This window comes from Schistocerca nitens, chromosome 3 (genome assembly GCF_023898315.1).
Source record: "Schistocerca nitens isolate TAMUIC-IGC-003100 chromosome 3, iqSchNite1.1, whole genome shotgun sequence".
In the NCBI taxonomy this organism is placed as follows: Eukaryota; Metazoa; Arthropoda; class Insecta; order Orthoptera; family Acrididae; genus Schistocerca; species Schistocerca nitens.
The window spans coordinates 619,859,209-619,872,307 of record NC_064616.1 but is presented as its reverse complement, the minus strand read 5'-3'; positions in this window follow the sequence as shown (position 1 = coordinate 619,872,307).

Sequence of the window (13,099 nt, the reverse complement as noted above, 5' to 3'; positions counted from 1 at the left end):
TAGTTTAGGCAGAGGTGGAAGTCGCTGCTTGCACAAACTCTGTCTCTAGTAAGCTTTCTTAGACTAGTAAAATAGTTCACAAACTAATTGGGGTCATAGGACCTTAATTTCTTATGTTAAGTGACCTTTAGATTTTGAAAATATTGTCTCTGGACTGAGACTCGAGTTCCAGCTCCAGTTTTACTCTGGTTTTGAGCACTTCTAGATGATAATGTCCCGTCATTTCGTTGTTTCCTCATTATGTCAAACTCCTCCAAGTCTCTATGAATGGTGTGATCCTAACTATTAGTGAAAAGGAATTTGATAGTTGCCACCTCTTCATGTGGAGTCAACAACGACGATATGCACGGGCTTGGAGTCCAAGGTAGCACAGAACAATTCGTTGTGTTACCTCTAGCCGAACATGTGCACCTATCGCAACTGGTGAGGAAACAATAACTATTTCATATCTGATCGTAGCTTCAAGATAATCACGAAAGGTGCAGAGTTTAAATCCCTCCAAGGAAAAAATCTTTTGTGTTGTCGTTTCAGGTTCCAGTACCACGCTATTGGTGAAAATATTTAATATCTGTCATCTGTTGTGCTTAGTTCACAATTCATATAGGTACTCCGTTCTACTCCCCGTCCATAACCACAACTTTACTTCATGGCGTCACTCTTGTGTGTTGCACTTCACTATATACCTTTCGTTCTTACTTCAAAGGGAAATATAAGCTTCATGCGGTAGTGGTAAATATCTTGTCATTTATTTCCAGGTTCAAACATTCGGCCTTGTAAACTTATACTGGTGTAAACTTCGATATTTTACGTCTGTTTATGCCTAGTCGACTCTCGAGCAGACACACAAGCTTTGTTTAGTTAACAGTGGGTTCAAATTCAGATCGGGAACAAAAATTAGTCACTTCTTTAATGAGCGTGTTAAGACTTCTGAAATGCCGCTTATTGTAATGAAGTTTAATTTACAATCGTTATGGACTGTCTCATCTGTAATAACGTGTTTTCTGATATTGGTTATATAGTGATATTGATTTACATCTGGACTGGCTGCCATAAAGAGTAGCGTTCTCTAGTAATCTATTGTGGTAACCATTGTGTTTAGTCAAACGACTGTACTGCAGCGGATTTAGAGGAATTGCAACACAACTATGCTATGTTGGTTCCATACAGTCAGATGCAGCCTCTATTTTGGAATACAGGGATGGCATCCTTTTTTGTGCTGTTGAGTGTACATACTATGATGCAACTGTAGGTTTAACAGAGAGAACAAGTTTCACACATGTTTTCAGGAAGAAATACTTGTTTTCTTCTCAACAAGATGGCAGATTGCCCCGCCTCGTTGCTTTTGCCAGTGACTACTCTCAGCATCGGCACAGCAAAGGATTGCAGCGATTCGTCACATGCGATATCGCCTGTAGTCTGTCACTCTTCTGTACACCCCACGCACAAGCGATATTACAAGCAATTTAAATTAGTATTTTGTGCGCCACTATGTCAAAAAGTTCTGCTTTGGAAAATGAGCTGCAATATTTAGCAGCCATTGCAGTTGCCTTTCGTATCCCCACGAATACTTGATAAATATACATTTAAAATACACGAGAATTACAATTTATAAAACACATTTGGGAGCTCTTCTGTTGGGAGTTAACGGTTACTTTAGAAAATATATTACCATACGTGTTCACTGATGCCAAGTGGGTTGTGTACATTTTTACAATTAATTTTACTTTTATAAGTCCTAAGTTCCTTTTTTATTCATTAGTCTTATAGTTCAATTGTAAGTATTTACACAATTGTTTGCAACCACGATGTGTCAATAGCAGCACTACTGATTTTCATACCTCTGGTTATCAGTTGCATGAGGGAGAGTTAGATTATATGAAATGACAAGGGACATGAGTATAGCTGTATAATAGATTTGCCCTGAATATTTGAGTTAAAATTTCCTCTTAACAGTACAGTAGCTATTCCATTTACAAGTTAAAAACTTCAATAACGTGTGTATTTCATGCATAACTTAGAACCAGAAGATGAAGCATCTTGTACCAGGACTATTATTATGAACTTTCCACAATTCTACTTCTATAGCACAACCTTCATAATTATGACATCTTCACAGAAAACCAATAGTCAATGGCTTCTCACACCAGGGCATGCAGCTCCTATTGTGAAACGTTATTACTGAACAGGATGTAAAATCTACTTAATCTGAAATCAAGAGCCCGGTCAATAAGCAAAAATTGATTATTTTAGAACATTCTTCAAACACATAAATTGGAATGATTCAAACAGTTCTAATGGCATGAATAAAAATACAACACTTTTATTAATGAAGTACTTATCATATTAGAAAACAGTTCGTCCCAGAAAGTAACCCACATTAGACCAAAGTCTACAAGGAAACCATGGTAAAAAAATTCTGTGGAAAGAAATATTTAAAAAAAATTAGCAGCACACAAGACAGATACATAGACCTATGAGAGAAGAAACAGAAGACATACTACTGTATCCAGTAATGGACTCAAAACAGCCACAAGATGAAAGAACACAAGAGGAAACTTCACTCTGCTCTGCAAAAGAAGGAAGGTGTTATCACCAGCAGCAACAGCAGCAGCAGAAGAAGAAGAAGAAGAAGAAGAAGAAGCAATGTCATCACTGGCAGAAGAATAAGTGTCATCACCAGCAGACGAAGCTGTCTCATCACCTGCAGAAGAAGAAGCTGTGGCAGAGACACCACAGTCAATATTTGGGAGAAGAGAAAGAAAACGAAGCAAAAACATCTCAAGGAGCAGAACTTTTTTGCACCAGCAGATAAAAAGAAATACGCCATAGAAACCCAGAACATTAACAAAAATATTTCTAATACATCGATCTTGCAGGAGAATGTACATCATGCATCCAGTAAATCGGAGCAGGTAGAAGTACTAATGACTGTAGAGTTACCGCATACATTTATTACTTCAGAACATGGGCTAAGGGGAAATGAAGTTAATGTTTACAACATACAGCAATACACATTGAAGAGCTAAAGAAACACCTACATAATATCGTGTAGGGCCCTCCCGAGCACGCACAAGTGCAGCAACACAACTTGGCATGGACTCGACTAATGTCTGAAGTAGTGCTAGAAGGAATTGATACCATGAATCCTGCAGGGCTATCCATAAATCCGTTAGACTACGAGCAGGTGGAGATCTCTTCTGAACAGCATGTTGCAAAGCATCCCAATTATGATCAATAATGTTCATGTCTGAGGAGTTTGGTGGCCAGCGGAAGTGTTTATACTCAAAAGAGTGTCCGTGGAGCCACTCTGCAGCAATTCTGGATGTGTGGGGTGTCGCATTGTCCTACTGGAATTTCCCAAGTCCGTCGGAGTGCACAATGTATTTGAATGTATACAGGTGATCAGACAGGATGCTTACGTACGTGTCACCTGTCAGAGTCATGTCTAGACATACAAGGGGTCCCATATCACTCCAGTTGCACACGCCCCACACCATAACAGAGTCTGCACTATCTTGAACAGTCCCTTGCTGACATGCAGGGTTCATGGATTCATGAGGTAGTCTCCATATCCGTACACGTCCATCTGTTCGATACAATTTGAAACGAGATTCGACCGACCAGGCAACATGTTTCCAGTCATCAACTGTCCAATGTCAGTGGTAAAGCTTCGTGTCGTACAGTCATCAAGGGTACACGAGTGCGCCTTGGGCCCAGCATTGAAACATGCAACAATTTGCGGAAGGGTTGCACTTGTCTGACGTTGAACGATTGTCTTCAGTCGTCGTTGGTCTCATTCTTGTGTGATCTTTTTCCGGCCGCAGCGAAGTCGGAGATTTGATGTTTTACCGGATTCCTGATATTCACGGCACACTTGTGTAAAAGTCGTATGGGAAAATCTCCACTTCATCGCTACCTTGGAGATGCTGTGTTCCATCGGTCGTGCGGCGACAGTAACACCATATTCAAACTCACTTAAATCTTGATAACTTGACATTGTAGCAGCAGTAACCGATATAACAACTGCGCCAGACACTTTTTATCTTATATAGGCGGTGCCGACCACAGCGCCGTATTCTGCCTGTTTACATATCTCTGTGTCTGAATATGCATGGCTACACCACTTTCTTTCGCTTCATTGTAAAAAAGTTGTTAATTCCTGCAGATCTGAACATACGGGCAGAAAGGTGGCAATCTATGTACACAGTAAAATAGTAGGTATCGTCCCATGGTCAGTAGACAACTGTACAGAAATGCTGTTTGAAACTGCGACAATACAGACAACATAGACTAGAGAAAAGTATGTGATAATAGGGCTCTACAGATCAACAGTCAGATAAATGGATTTCTGAAATAATTAGAAGTCCTGTTAGCTAAGGCTATAAGGGAATTTCCTTACATAATTTTAGCAGGTGATCTAAATATTAACAGACTAAAAGACAACTGTTATACAAGACAATTTCAAGATACAATTAAAACTTATGGACCTAATTTAGCAGTAGACAGTGCCACAAGGTGCTGTAAAAATACAGAACATTAATAGATCGTGTAATCACTGAAATACCACAGAGTAGGCAGACAGTACAGGTCATATATCGAACCATTGCAGACCACTATGGGGTATTAGTTGAAGTAGTAGATTGCATAGGAAGTTCAGAGAAAATATTTAAAGAGATTAGACAAACCAAGCAAACAGACATAGAAAGGCTACAAAGGCTATTGGAAACCTTAGACTTTAGTGACCTATATTTAATAGAAAACCTAGATAAAAGATGAGAACCATTCTGCAATACTTAAGGCCATTACATAGTTGTTGTATGTCCATTAGTATGTAGGAAAATAAATTAGAAGTATAATAAAAATTCAATCACAGTAGAGGTAAAATGAAAGAAGGAAGTAGTGAAAAGTATGTATGAAAATTATCAGCTAAGGCCGACTCAAGAAAATGGGGATGCATATAGGGAAAAGAAGAAATCCCAACAAAACCAATAAAAGAAACTAAATCGACATATTATGAAAACAAGGTAGCAACCTCAACAAATATCACTAAGACCATATGGTCTCTCATAAATGGAGAGAGGAACAGTTTAGGTGTGGAAACATTGATAACATAATATTTGAGGTAAACTGGAGGGATGCACAAGATGTCAACAACACTTAAAACAAAAATTATATTGAAGTTGTGGATAAATTCATAAATATGATTTATACTTCCAAAATAAACACAGTAAACATTCAGTCTGAGACAAAAATGCTTATTCCTGATTCCAACATATGAATCAGAAAGTGTAAAAATACTACATAATCTACAAACAAAAAACACTGAAGGACTAGATGGTATAACTACTCAAATATTTAAATGCTGTTTGCAGTGGGTAGTGAAGCCATTAACATGTCTGATAAACTTATCTATAGAAAAAGTAATATTTCCAATGTGCCTGAAAAAGAGTAAAGTAACCCTATATATAAAGGAGGCTGCAAAAAACACCCAGGCAAATACAGATCTAGAACTTTTAGATTCGTACTCTCTAAAATAATAGAAACCATAATGAAAGACAGAAATACGCAATATTCTCAACGATGAACAACATCAGTTCAGATAAGGCAAATCTACCAAAACAGCAATAGATGAATTCATAACACTTGTAACTGAAGCACTTGAACAGAAGAAAGTCTGTGGTATGTTTCTTGACCTATGTAAAGCATTTGATTGTGTACACTACGACAACCTATCAGAAAAGCTTCATTGTTATGGTATTATGGGGAAAGCAAAAGACATCATTAAAACGTTTTTTGAGAATATAAAGCAGTGGGTAGAAATAAAGCAAAAATCGAAAAATAATAATGGAAGTGTCTTTTTAAATTTTGAAACTGTGAAATATGTGGTTACTCAAGGATCCATCCTTGGTCCACTACTTTTCATTCTGTATGTCAATGATATGACCAAAACAGTATCTCATAGTGTAATTATGTATGCACATGACACTTCATTCATTATTATTAGTTCTACAACAGGTGACTTGCAAGAGAAGCCTTCGCTAAATATGAAAAGTGAAAACAATTATTTCAGTGAAAACAATCTTTTTATATATGGAAACAAAACAAAATATATGCAGATTTATGAAAACAAAAAACACACTTTGGACAACAATAGTGTCAGGCTTGGAGATCTAGAACTGAAGGAGACAGATAGTTATAAATTTCTAGGTTAACAGTTGATAGGTATTTGACATGGGAGAATCACATAAATAACATTTGCACCAAAATAGGTTCAGGCATATTCTTGATGAAAAAATGCCAAAGTATGTAAATAGACACACACTAGAAACAATGTACTATGGACTAGTCCATTTGCATCTCTCATATGGCATCCTGGTTTGGGGAAATGCTGCAAATGTGCACAAACAAAGGCTATTAAGATTACAAAAGATAGCCATATAATGCAAAAGTATCATTTAGAGAATCATGCAGAAATATATTCAGGATGCTAAAATTTTTGACAGTAGCATTAGTATAAAAACTATCTGCAATGCATTGCTAAACGGAGAATATCATGAACATAATACAAAAAGAAGGAAGTAGGCTAAAATTAACAGATAAAAACCCTGTAAATGCTGGACATGTACTGTACAACAGTTTACTGTAATGTATAAAGAAGATAGAAAGTATGTCTCTTTTTAAAAGAAAATTAAAAAGCCAATTGATCAACATTTGCCCTTACAGTGTCAAAGAACATCTTGAAGTAAAAAATTAAATACTATGTCAGTATACATTGCAAAGGGAAACTGTAACAAATATATGTCAGAACACTGATGCTGTTGTCCTCTACTTTTTCTTTGTTTTACTGGTGGTGGTGAGTGAATACCAAGGAATTACAGAAAAATCAACTATATTATCGTTGGTGTCTTTTATAATATAATTTTAATGACTTTTTTGTGAAAATTGTGTAACATGCACTATATATTTTTTTTATATTTTTGTAACTAGCAGATATATGTACCTGTCAGTTCATAAAAGCAATCATACATTAATTGGCATATATCGCTATATTTCTCTATGTATATGTAAGCTTTATGTAAATATGACATGCCCAATACGAAATGATTCATGGACAAATAAAGAATGAAGAACGTATTACTCAAGGAAAAAAGGTATCGTGTAAAACAACAAGGAAACTGTTTCTGTCAATCAGAAACAGCACTGATATTGATGCTACAAAACATTGCAAGACATACTGCAAAATATTAAAGACAGTAATATGGACATCAAAGTGAATACATTACGAGAAAAAGAAAATCATATCAGAATAAAGACAATATGGGATACAGTGAAGGAAGAGACTGGTACAACCAGAAATGAGTAGGGGCAAATAGTATTAAGAGTTAATGATACATTGGTAACAGATGTCTACAGTGTTGAAAAACTTTTAATAAACATTTCATCACTGTTACTGAAAAGATGGGGTTGTCTGCTTTAGTAGATGCCGCCATAGATTATCTCAGACAAGACATGAATATGACCCACATTACCCATTCAAGGGTAACGTCCATTATAAAACCTTTAAACTCAAAAAGTTATTGTATTTATGATAAAATATCAACAAAATTAATTGAAGAGTGTGCTTCTCAGTTTAGTAACTTATTGAACGATCTGCATTACCAATCGTGTATCAGTGAGACATTTCCTGAATTATTTAAATATGCTGAAGTTAAGCTTTCGTTTAAGAAAAAAATATAAGTACCACCAAATTTCTGTCCAGTTTCTCTTTCGGTAGGATTTTCAAATATTTTGGAAAAGGTAATGTACAATCAGCTTCTCAAACATCTGACAACAAACAGTATACTGTCCAGGTCTCAGTTCGGATTTATAAAGGCTTCTGATACTGAGAATGCTTTCTACACATACAGTGAAAATGTACTTACTTCATTATATGATAAATTGCCAGCTACTACTATATTTTGTGGTCTATCAAAGGCATTTGACTGTGAAAATCACAATATCCGTTTAAGTACATTAGAGTATTACCGTGTAACAGGAAAGGATGTAAAATGATTAAATTACTGTACCTCTGAGAGGAAAAAAAAGGGTTTCATTAGCCCTACATTGCTTGCACGGTTGACACTCGTCGTCCACCTAATTTTCCGGTTCTATTTTGTCTGATTGAGCTGGACTGTGTTCACGTTATTTTCAATACCTTTCCGTTAATTCTCCATCCATTACATTCCGCCATTATTAGTTTTCAGTTCTGCAAGTTGTATTGTAAATGAATCATTATTATGGCTTGGGGGACACAGTTGGGTACTCTAATGCTACAATCTGAAAGAAAGTAGTGTATCTTACTCTGTTGTTTTACTACACCAATCCAGTTTTATGGTGCATACTTTTACCTCCAATTACAGTCAAAAAATCTACGACAGGGTTCAGCAGAGCCCCTGATGTATGGCTGGAATGGTTCCATGAGCTGAGTAATGAAGATTCTGATAGTGTTATTGCTGACTGAGAGATCGGCCATTGTGTATATGAAAGTGGTCATGATCAAGGAAGTGAATAACAAGTGTCAGAAAATGATGGATTTGAATCACAGGAAGAAGTAATTCAAGAAGTACGGTAATTATTTTAGGAAAGGGTGGAACAACTAAGCAGAGGAAAAGTAAATATACTATTAATGCTAGAACAAGAATTTGTAATATTTTTATACATTTCACTGGTTCCAAAAACGAAGCTCGTATAACAAGGACAGAAATTGATGTTCTAAATTTATTGTTAGATGACAATATAATATCCCTTTTGCCACATGTACCAATATTTACGCCACTAAAGTTTGTGATAACTTTTCTAGGGAAAGGGATGCTAAACAAACAGATATTATAGAGATCAAAGCTATCATTGGTTTGTAATATCTGTATGGATCTCTGGGACATTCTAGTAAGAAGTTATCGAAGTTATGGGAAAAATCGAAGGTTAACAGACTTGAATCGTGTTACATATAGAGGAGTGAAAACTGCTAAAGTTGCTATTGAGATGTCTAAGGTGTGACAGTATTCTTGACAGAGGTGTTTTCAGAGAGACTGCCATGTTGGCTGCGATCAGAGAGGCACTGGCTCTATTTACAAACAACTGCCATAAATATATCTCACCTAATCGATACCTTACTGTATTATGTATTAAATGTGTTATATTTAGATTTAAACAAAGCAGTCCTAAAAGGATTCATATTAACTGTTCAAAATGTTCAAATACACCGTTTATGTTATGGATGACACCTGCCATCCATGAGAGTGACAGTGTGGGGAATTATCGCATGAGTAACAGAGAGTTAGAAAAGAGAGTTTGCTGATGATACAAATGTAGTTGTAACTAATGTAAACCAAGTACTGCTAACATCTGGAACTAGAGTTTTGAAATATTTACAAAACTGAATTGAAATGAACAAATTATCTTATATATTTCGAAAACTAATCACATCCATTGCAGGAAAACAAAGTAACAAAATGACCTGGACCTCAGAATGCAAAATAAAGATGTTAATAGAGTAGCTACCACAAAATTTTTAGGTGTCCAAATAGATGAAAATTTAGATTGGAAAGCCCACTTACACCATCTCGCTAGCATGTACAGTTTTTCTTGCTTTGCACTACATATAATTAGTAATGTGTCTATCAAACAGTGTAGCAGAACTGTGAGCATTGCTTACATTCACACTGCTATTACCTGTGGCCTCTATTTCTGGGGTCATAAAACAAAAAATCTAAAAACCTACTTCACACTACAAGAACAAGCTGTCAGAATACTTACCAACAGTTCAAGGCTAACACCCTCCAAGCAGCTATTTCAACAGCTAAATATTCTAGTTTGACCATTTCTCTATAAAAAAGTGTAATTAACAGAAAAAAGTGCACTGAAAATTTCAAAAACAACTCAAATCTACATTCATATAATAAGAGAATTTGCAATGACATCCATGTCAAAAGAGTAAACAATACTATTACACAGAAACAAAAAATGCTGAAGGTGCAAAATTGTATAACAAACTTCCAGAACATCAAAAAACAAATAAAAAAATTGTTTGCATTTAAGGAAGCAATATTCAAGCTTTAACCACCAACTGGTATTAGAATGTAAATGAATACCTTCAACAACGCAGTAGCAAGTAATTATATTCATGTAATATGTTGATACTGTATGCCATAGTCAATCCCAATAGTATTTTCAGTCATGTTCACCGTGTTCTAAATTAGAATTTTGGATAGAAGTGTTACAGCTATTGTGTGTTTTTATTTAAATCTCAGCAAAGTATTCTAAGAGAAATATCTTCCATGCAATTTATCAAAGTTGTGTATACAATTTTAATGTAATATTGTGAAGGGTAATATGCACCTTTGTATTCGTATGATACTGCATGTCCTTATATGTCTCTGTCTCTCTCTCTCTCTCTCTCTCTCTGTCTCTCTCTTTCTCTTATTTACAAGTACACTATGGAATGACTACTGGTCATTTTATCATGTCAGTCAGTAGATTTAATGTAAATGGTCGTAAATACATTTCAAATGAAATGATGAAATTCTTAAAAGAAAAGGGAGTGCAGTACCAGTTTACCATAAGGTACACACAACAACAAAATGGGATGGCACAATGACTAAATCGTATTGTCATTGAAAAGGTTTGTCATATGTTTCTTGGGTGCAAACTTGGAAAACAATTTAGGACAGAAGCGGTATTGGCAGCTGTTTTTATCATTATCAGCAGATCTGCTCCAGCTTTATGTAGAGAAATTCCAGCAATGCTATGGTATAGAAGGAAGCCAAATCTGAAGAAACTATATATGTTTATGTGTATTACATACTTGCACATTCCAAAGGATCTATTGACAAGTAAGTTTGACGCTATGTCATTAATATTTTTCATGACTGGATATTGTCATAATGATTACAGATCGTGTCCCAAACAAAACAAGATTGTAGGAGATATAATTTTCAAAGATAATGTGTTTCTATTTGAAGGTAAAAGTAGTGATGACTGGATCTTGAAGGAGACTCTTCAAATGGACAACATAATGCAGAATATAGCAGGAAACAAAGATACCAGAATGAAAGTAAATTTCAGGAAACTGAACAAGCTAGTGTAGACTATTCATCAAGAATTCGAAATTCTACATCTGACAATTTTATGAACGAAATTGGGTTTTGAAAATCTCAAGTTGACAGATGTCTCTATGTTGAAAGCACTGATGATTATAATACTTCTTTGCTACTTATGTAGATGATATTCTAATTGCTGGGGTTGTAAAAGGAAACTCACTCATACTAAGAAGAAGATAAAATAAAAATTTTGAATGTGAGAACTTTGAGAATCAAACTTATTCCTTTGAATAAATATTCAGAAGACCAATTCCAAAATTTTTCTTAGTCAATGTGTCCATCCTGAAACCTTACTAAAAAGATTCAACATGAAAGACTGTAAACCCTGTAAAACACTGATGGAAGGCAAATTCATTGAAGATACTTGTGGTGATACTTTTTGAAATAAAACCTAAAGAGAATTAATAGGTTGTTTGATGTATGTAATGACTATTTTAGCAAACATCAAAATAAACCAGCAGAATTCTACTGGAAAGGTTTGAAACGAAATCTGCAGGATATTAAAGGAACAGCTGATGTAGATCTGTGTTACAAAAGGGGAAATTCAAATGCTCGTCTCTGTTATGTTGATTCTGACTGGGAAAGTGAAGAAGTCAGATCAACAACAGGATACAGACTCCAGGTTTTTGGAAACATTATTCATTGGATTAAAAGGACAGAGACTCGTGTTTCACTGTCTTCAACAGAAGTAGAGTATATTACATTGGCATAAACTACAGAAGACATACTGGGACTGAAAAATTTAAAATATTTGTGAAGACTCCCCAACAGTACACAAAGTTTCACGCTTTGTCGAATCGGTACGAATTGTGACTCTTGCAGCTCCCAGCCGTTTAGTGACGAATATCTCGTTTCTTCCTCGAATCATTTATTAGCACACAAATGTTTTGTAAACGCCAGAAGTTAACTTCCAGTCGATTGGCGCCGAGCATTTTCCCCGTTGGTTGATGCCGACTCCAATCCTATTGGTTGGCTGCATTGTCAAGGTTAATTTTTGGAATGGAACCTAGCGCATGTAATTTTCTTAAGTAGCCTATGTTCCTCGTCAGGGTTCAAGCTAACCCCATGCTAAACTTCATCAAATTCGATTCAGTGGCTCAAACACGAAAAGGTGACGGGCAGTGCTACTTTGGCATTTATAATATTGGTACCCCATAGATTACTTACAGTGCCTTCCGGCAAGAAGTTAACCCCTGTATCGTGACTGAAATACACTAGTTCCTGATAAAGGCGCCAAACAGGAAAAGGGGACTTTGGTGAAATATTAAGGCACATAGAACTTAAAGCACAAGATGGCGATGAAAAAAGGGACGCGAAAATCGAGTTCCGCGAAAATGTAAAAAAGAATGAGTCCGTATGTATTCATTGCAAAATAATCATCGTGGTTCGATCTGGAAAATGTTACTGCTGCGAAGTTAAAGTAAAACACGCAAGCGAAATCATTACAAGACCAAAATCGAGTGAAAAACTGTGGCAAATGCGGATTCAGGGTCATCAATGTGTAAATACTGCGTCGACTTTCGTCTCGTTTTAACTAAAAAAAAAGTGGAATCGATGTACTGAAAAGGACAGTATCCTTATTGGACAAACAGCTGCAAAACCTTCGTTGTAAAACTCGACAAAAATAGAGCATAGACTCAACCACTAAGGTGTGTCAGCTACCAGTGATAACCACAGTGGAAACCAGCAGAAAACTTGGAAAGATAAAAGTAAGTGCATCAAATATCTATAACGACAAAAGCGATTCTACAAACACAGTCACTCAGAAGCGAGCCCAGAAAATAATTACAATCAACAGCAGCCGATCACTGTAAATTTTTCGCTCATGTAGCATAGTAAACAACGAAATGAGATGAAAACATCTGTCGAATGGTCGTAACTACTGATAGCATGTTGGGGTGAGAGACGTGAATTGGCCCTGAGAGACGCGGATTTGCTTCGGACTGCAGTATCTGTATGTA